Genomic DNA, 6000 nt, shown 5'->3' on the forward strand with positions numbered 1-6000 from the left:
GAGAATTGGGGACCTCGGTCAGAGACCACGTCCAGGGGAATGCCAAATATCCGGAAGACATGGTTCATGAGGAGCTCAGCAGTCTCCTTAGCCGAGGGCAGCTTGGGCAGGGGAATAAACCGGGCAGCCTTAGAGAAACGGTCTACCACCACAAGGATGACGGTGTTGCCCTGGGATAGAGGAAGTCCCGTAACAAAGTCCAGAGAAAGGTGTGACCATGGCCTTCGAGGAACAGGTAAGGGATGGAGCAGTCCCTGGGGTCGCTGGCGTGTCGACTTTCCCTGGTTGCACACAGGGCAGGCCTCAACATAGACCTGCACGTCCTTCTTGATGGACGGCCACCAAAACCGCCGTCGGAGGAACTCCAGTGTGCGAGCACTGCCAGGATGGCATGTCAAGGGCGACTCATGACCCCCACTGCAAGACGCGGGCCCCGAACCGAGAGAGGAACGTACAGGCGACCGGCAGGACCACCGCCTGGATCGGGCTCATGGGCAAGAGCTTCTCGTACCCCTCTTTCTAGTTCCCACTGAAGAGGTGCGACGATCCTAGACCTCGGAATAATCGATGCCAAGGGCTTCTCTTGTACCTCGGGAGAATAGACTCGAGACAGAGCATCCGGCTTGACGTTCTTGGTGCCAGGTCGGTAAGTCAGGATGAACTGGAATCGATTAAAGAAAAGGGACCATCGTGCTTGCCGAGGGTTCATCCGCTTAGCCTGTTGGAGATATTCCAGGTTCTTGTGGTCTGTGAGAACCTGGAAAGGGTGCTGAGCCCCCTCAAGCCAATGGCGCCACTCTTCCAAGGCCAGTTTAACCGCAAGCAACTCTAGATCCCCCACGTGGTAGTTGCGCTCGGCCTCAGACAGGCGGCGAGACATGAAGGCACAAGGGTGTAATCTCCCATCCGCACCCCTCTGTGACAGGACGGCTCCCACCCCCACCTCTGAGGCGTCCACCTCCACCACGAAAGGTCTCTCTGGGTCAGGGGTCACCAGAATCGGAGCAGAAGTGAAGCGGCGCTTGAGATCCTCGAAGGCCCCTGCTGCTTCCGGACCCCAGTGAATCTTGGTCCCTCCTCCCTTGGTAAGCGTCGTCAAGGGGGGCTACCACCGAGCTGAAATTCTTGATGAACTTCCGATAGAAGTTAGAAAAGCCAATGAACCGTTGAACCTCCTTGACCGTGGCAGGTGTGGGCCAATCGTGGACCGCCTTGACCTTCTTGGGATCCATCTCTAGGTGCCCGGGAGTGACAATAAACCCGAGAAACTGAGTCTGAGAAACATGAAATTCACACTTCTCAGGCTTAACGTAGAGGTGATTGTCAAGGAGCCTCTGGAGAACCCGGCTAACATGCCCCTCATGTTCCTTCAGTGACCTCGAGAAGATGAGGATATCGTCCAGGTACACGAAGACGAACAGATTAAGCATATCCCGGAGAACATCATTAATCAGGGCTTGGAATACTGCGGGGGCATTGGTGAGCCCGAACGGCATCACCCGATATTCATAGTGTCCCGTGGGCGTGTTGAACGCCGTCTTCCATTCGTCTCCTGGCCGGATCCGCACGAGATGGTAAGCATTGCGGAGATCCAGCTTAGTAAAAATGGAAGCCCCTTGAAGCAGCTCAAAAGCAGTGGCCATGAGAGGAAGAGGGTATCGATTCCGAACCGTGATCTTGTTGAGTCCCCGGTAATCAATACAAGGCCTCAGACCCCCGTCTTTCTTTTCAACAAAAAGAAGCCCGCCCCAGCCGGGGAAGTAGAGGCATAGATGAGGCCGGCTGCCAAGGACTCCTTAATGTAGGTGTCCATAGCTGCGTGCTCGGGGAGGACAAGGAAAAGATCCGACCTCTAGGAGGGCAGCACCCAGGGAGTAGATCAATGGCACAGTCATAAGTGCGATGAGGCGGTAAGGCAGTAGCCCGGGCCTTGCTGAACACTGCCTTGAACCGATGGTAAACACTGGGGACTCGGGAGACGTCAACAGACTCTTGAAACTGGGTACTAGGGGCTGAGGAACTCTGAAGCATGCAGGTGAGTTGGCAAGTGGGACCCCAGCTAAGAATGGTGCCAGTAGGCCAGTCGATCTGGGGATTATGTCTGCATAGCCAAGGGTGACCCAGGATAATAGGATACTCGGGAGAGTCAATGAGATAGAAGGTCTCCTCCTGCTGGTGTTGAGAGATGGTAAGTCGCAGGGACTGAGTCGCCTCAGTAACTTTTCCTGGTTCCAGAGGTCTGCCATCTAAGGCTGTAACTGCCTGGGGTTGAGGAAGTAGTTGGGTAGGGATCTTAAGTTCCTTAGCCAAGGTTACATCCATAAAATCACCTGCGGCACCGGAATCGATCATAGCCTGGACCCGATGCTGGTGGCCCTCCCAGGACAGAGTGGCTGGAATAGCTAGGACCGCGTTAGTAGGAGGAGCTCTAATTTTCCCCATCACAACCCTCCTGTAGCTGGGCGGGGACAGGCGTTTCCCGAAAGCTCGGGGCAAGTGGAGCGGAAGTGGCCGGCAACCCCGCAGTAGAGGCACCGACGCTCCCTCATGCGACGTTCCCTTTCGTTGGAAGAAAGCCTGGAACGGCCTAACTGCATGCTCTCCGGGGAATCCTGGGGCAGTTCAGGAGCCGGGGCAGCTCTGAATGACGGAGTCCAAACAGGAGAAACAGAGCTGCTCAGAGGAACTTGGGACTGAGACACCTGACGGCGAGCCGTTCTCCGCTCTCTTAGACGATTGTCCAGGCGGATGGCCAAGGCTATGAGGGACTCGAGATCTTCAGCTGGTTCACGGGTGGCTAACTCATCTTGAAGGGGCTCAGATAACCCTCCCTGAAAGCAGACCCTCAGCGCTTCATCATTCCATCCGCTCCTTGCTGCCATGGTTCGGAACTCAATGGCAAAATCTGCCGTGCTTCGGGGGCCCTGACGGAGAGACAGTAGGCGCTTGGAAGCCTCCCGCCCACTGACAGGATGATCGAACACCCGCTTGAACTCTTCTACAAATGCAGCGTGGGAGTCACAACAGGCCTCCTGGGACTGCCACACCGCAGAGGCCCAGGCGAGCGCCTTGTCTGAAAGAAGGGTAATGAGGTAGGCAATCTTGGAACGGTCTGTGGGAAAACTTGAGGGTTGGAGCTCGAAGGTGAGGGAGCATTGGGTGAGGAAACCCTGGCAAGAGCTTGGATCCCCAGAAAAGGGCTTGGGAGGTGGTAGTCGGGGCTCCGCCAACCGAGAAGGCCTGTCGTCACTGGGAGGTGACCGGGGGGAAGGGGGAGGACCAAGGAGGCGTTCAAAGAGCTGGTGAAGGGAACTCATCATTTCGGCCAGGAGTTGAGAATGTCTAGCCATCAGCTCCTCTTGTCGGCTGAGAACGGCTTCATGGCGCTGGAAAGAAGCCTCATGTCGAATGATCACCGCCAACAGGTCCTGGGAACTGAGTGTTTCTGGGTCCATGATTGACTTGGTTATTCTGTCACACTCCGGGTTAGAACTCCGGTCTCAGAAGTGTAGAGCTGGGGGTACTACCCCTTAGCCACAGAGGAGATGTTGTAGGACCCAAATGAAACACCCAAGGCAATACTCCAGGCAAGTAGATTTAATGTTCACAAAACAGGAGGCAAAACAAAACAACTCCACGAGGGAGAAAAACAAACTAAAGATAACTTCAAAAACTTACTAGGACAGACACGGTGAGACAAAGCAGGAGACACACAGTCAGGACGCAATAACCAAGTGACAAACAAGGGGAAAACACACAGCTAAAATACACAAGGGGAAACAAGGCACAGGTGACCTGGATAAGCTAATTAGGACACATGAGGAAGAACTAAGGCAAAGGGGAACACAGCTGACCTCTAGAGGCCAGGAGACAAACAGGGGAAGCAGGAAGCTGACAAAGTCCAACAGACTTTAATAGTCTAAAGAATATGAGGAAAAAACCCGACCTCGAATAACACCAAGAGGCGAGGGAAAATTACGCACACGCGTAAACACTAAACACGAAACAAAACAGAGTGCAAACACGTAGCTCTGACAAAGTGGCAGCAATAACAACACACAATCAGTCTAGTGCAAAAACAAGGAACTTATAAGACACGTAATCAACACACAAATGGACACAGGTGTAACAGACAGACAAGCCTGCCCGAACCAGGAGGAGGAGCAGTCTCGGCAGAATCCGTGACAACGCCATAAAAAAGCCAGACTACGGTTTGCAACTGCACGTGGGGACAAAGATCGTACTTTTTTGAGAAATGTCCTCTGGTCTGATGAAACAAAAATAAAACTGTTTGGCCATAATGTATGAAAACACAGTATGAAAATGTATGCACTCACTAAACTGTTAGTCGCTCTGGATAAGAGCGTCTGCTAAATGACTAAAAAAATTAAATAACAAATAACAAAAATAATGACCATCGTTATGTTTGGAGGAAAAAGGGGGATGCTTGCAAGCCGCAGAACACCATCCCAACCGTGAAGCACGGGGTGGCAGTATCATGCTGTGGGGGTGCTTTGCTGCAGAAGGGACTGGTGCACTTCACAAAATAGATGGCATCATGAGGAAAGAAAATGATGTGGATATATTGAAGCAACATCTCAAGACATCAGTCAGGAAGTTAAAGCTTGGTCGCAAATGGGTCTTCCAAATGGACAATGACCCCAAGCATACTTCCAAAGTTGTGGCAAAATGGCTGAAGGACAACAAAGTCAAGGTATTGGAGTGGCCATCACAAAACCCTGACCTCAATCCTATAGATAATTTGTGGGCAGAACTGAAAAAGTGTGTGCGAGCAAGGAGGCCTACAAACCTGACTCAGTTACACCAGCTCTGTCAGGAGGATTGGGCCAAAATTCACCCAACTTATTGTGGGAAGCTTGTGGAAGGCTACCCGAAACGTTTGACCCAAGTTAAACAATTTAAAGGCAATGCTACCAAATACTAATTGAGTGTATGTAAACTTCTGACCCACTGGGAATGTGATGAAATAAATAAAAGCTGAAATAAATAATTCTCTCTACTATTATTCTGACATTTCACATTCTTAAAATAAAGTGGTGATCCTAACAAATTTTTTACTAGGATTAAATTTCAGGAATTGTGAAAAACTGAGTTTAAATGTATTTTGCTAAGGTGTATGTAAACTTCCGACTTCAACTGTACGTGTGTGGGCGTGCTGAAACACCTGCGCCAGGACATCCTGCAGCACACGCAGACCCAGGACCTGCAGGTCTTCCTTAAGGTGAGTCTGGCTGGCTGTCAGTCACACTGCCTGGTGCACTGCAAAGCGCTGAAACACTGAGACACTCTCCATAGAGTACAGTAGCTTTCATACAGCTAGAGCTAGTGAATCCGTCTACAAGAGATAACAACTGAGTCCCTGCTCCATCAACAGACTGATAGTTTGAATAAAAGATTATGTTTTGGCTGTCTCTGGAGATATTCTTGTGATGAATTGTAGCGTTTTGCATCAAATACAGCTAGACAGAAACATGCTTATGCAATCTTCTCATTGTCCTTGGTTCAACTTCGAAAGTTTGAAACATGCTACTTTGTAAATGCTCATTGAGGTTCACACTTTGAACAATAGGGGAACCGTTTTAGACAGACAGTCGGATGGGTTTGTTGGGTTTTGTACGTCTCCGCGGCTGCTGAGTATATCTATATTTCATCTCAATTAAACATTTAAATGGAAATTACTTGTTACAATTGTTCTGGATGTCATTCTGCAGCTCAATGTGGTGGAAGACACAAATTAAAAAAGCATTGTCGGTGAATCAAATGGAAAATAAAGCCTCTCTTTGTTCCTCAAAATTCAAAAGAACTTGCCTGTCACTACACAATGCTGCCATGGGTTCTCTGCCAACATGACTGGGATTTTTCAAAGAACTGCTCCCAGATATTTTCTAAAGTGCCTTCCAAAATGTTCATTCCAGTCCCTGCTTACTTCTCTCTCACAGTAACAATAGGAGCAAGGCTACAGTACAGTTGGTTTACCTA

General features: G+C 50.2%; 1 pseudogene; it reads left to right on the forward strand.

Moving 5' to 3' along the window:
- The window catches only part of LOC121552150, a 29020-nt pseudogene extending 23718 nt beyond the window's left edge, over positions 1-5302 (forward strand).
- The last annotated feature ends 698 nt before the right edge of the window (positions 5303-6000 follow it).

This window comes from Coregonus clupeaformis, chromosome 36, assembly GCF_020615455.1.
Source record: "Coregonus clupeaformis isolate EN_2021a chromosome 36, ASM2061545v1, whole genome shotgun sequence".
NCBI classification, from domain to species: Eukaryota; Metazoa; Chordata; class Actinopteri; order Salmoniformes; family Salmonidae; genus Coregonus; species Coregonus clupeaformis.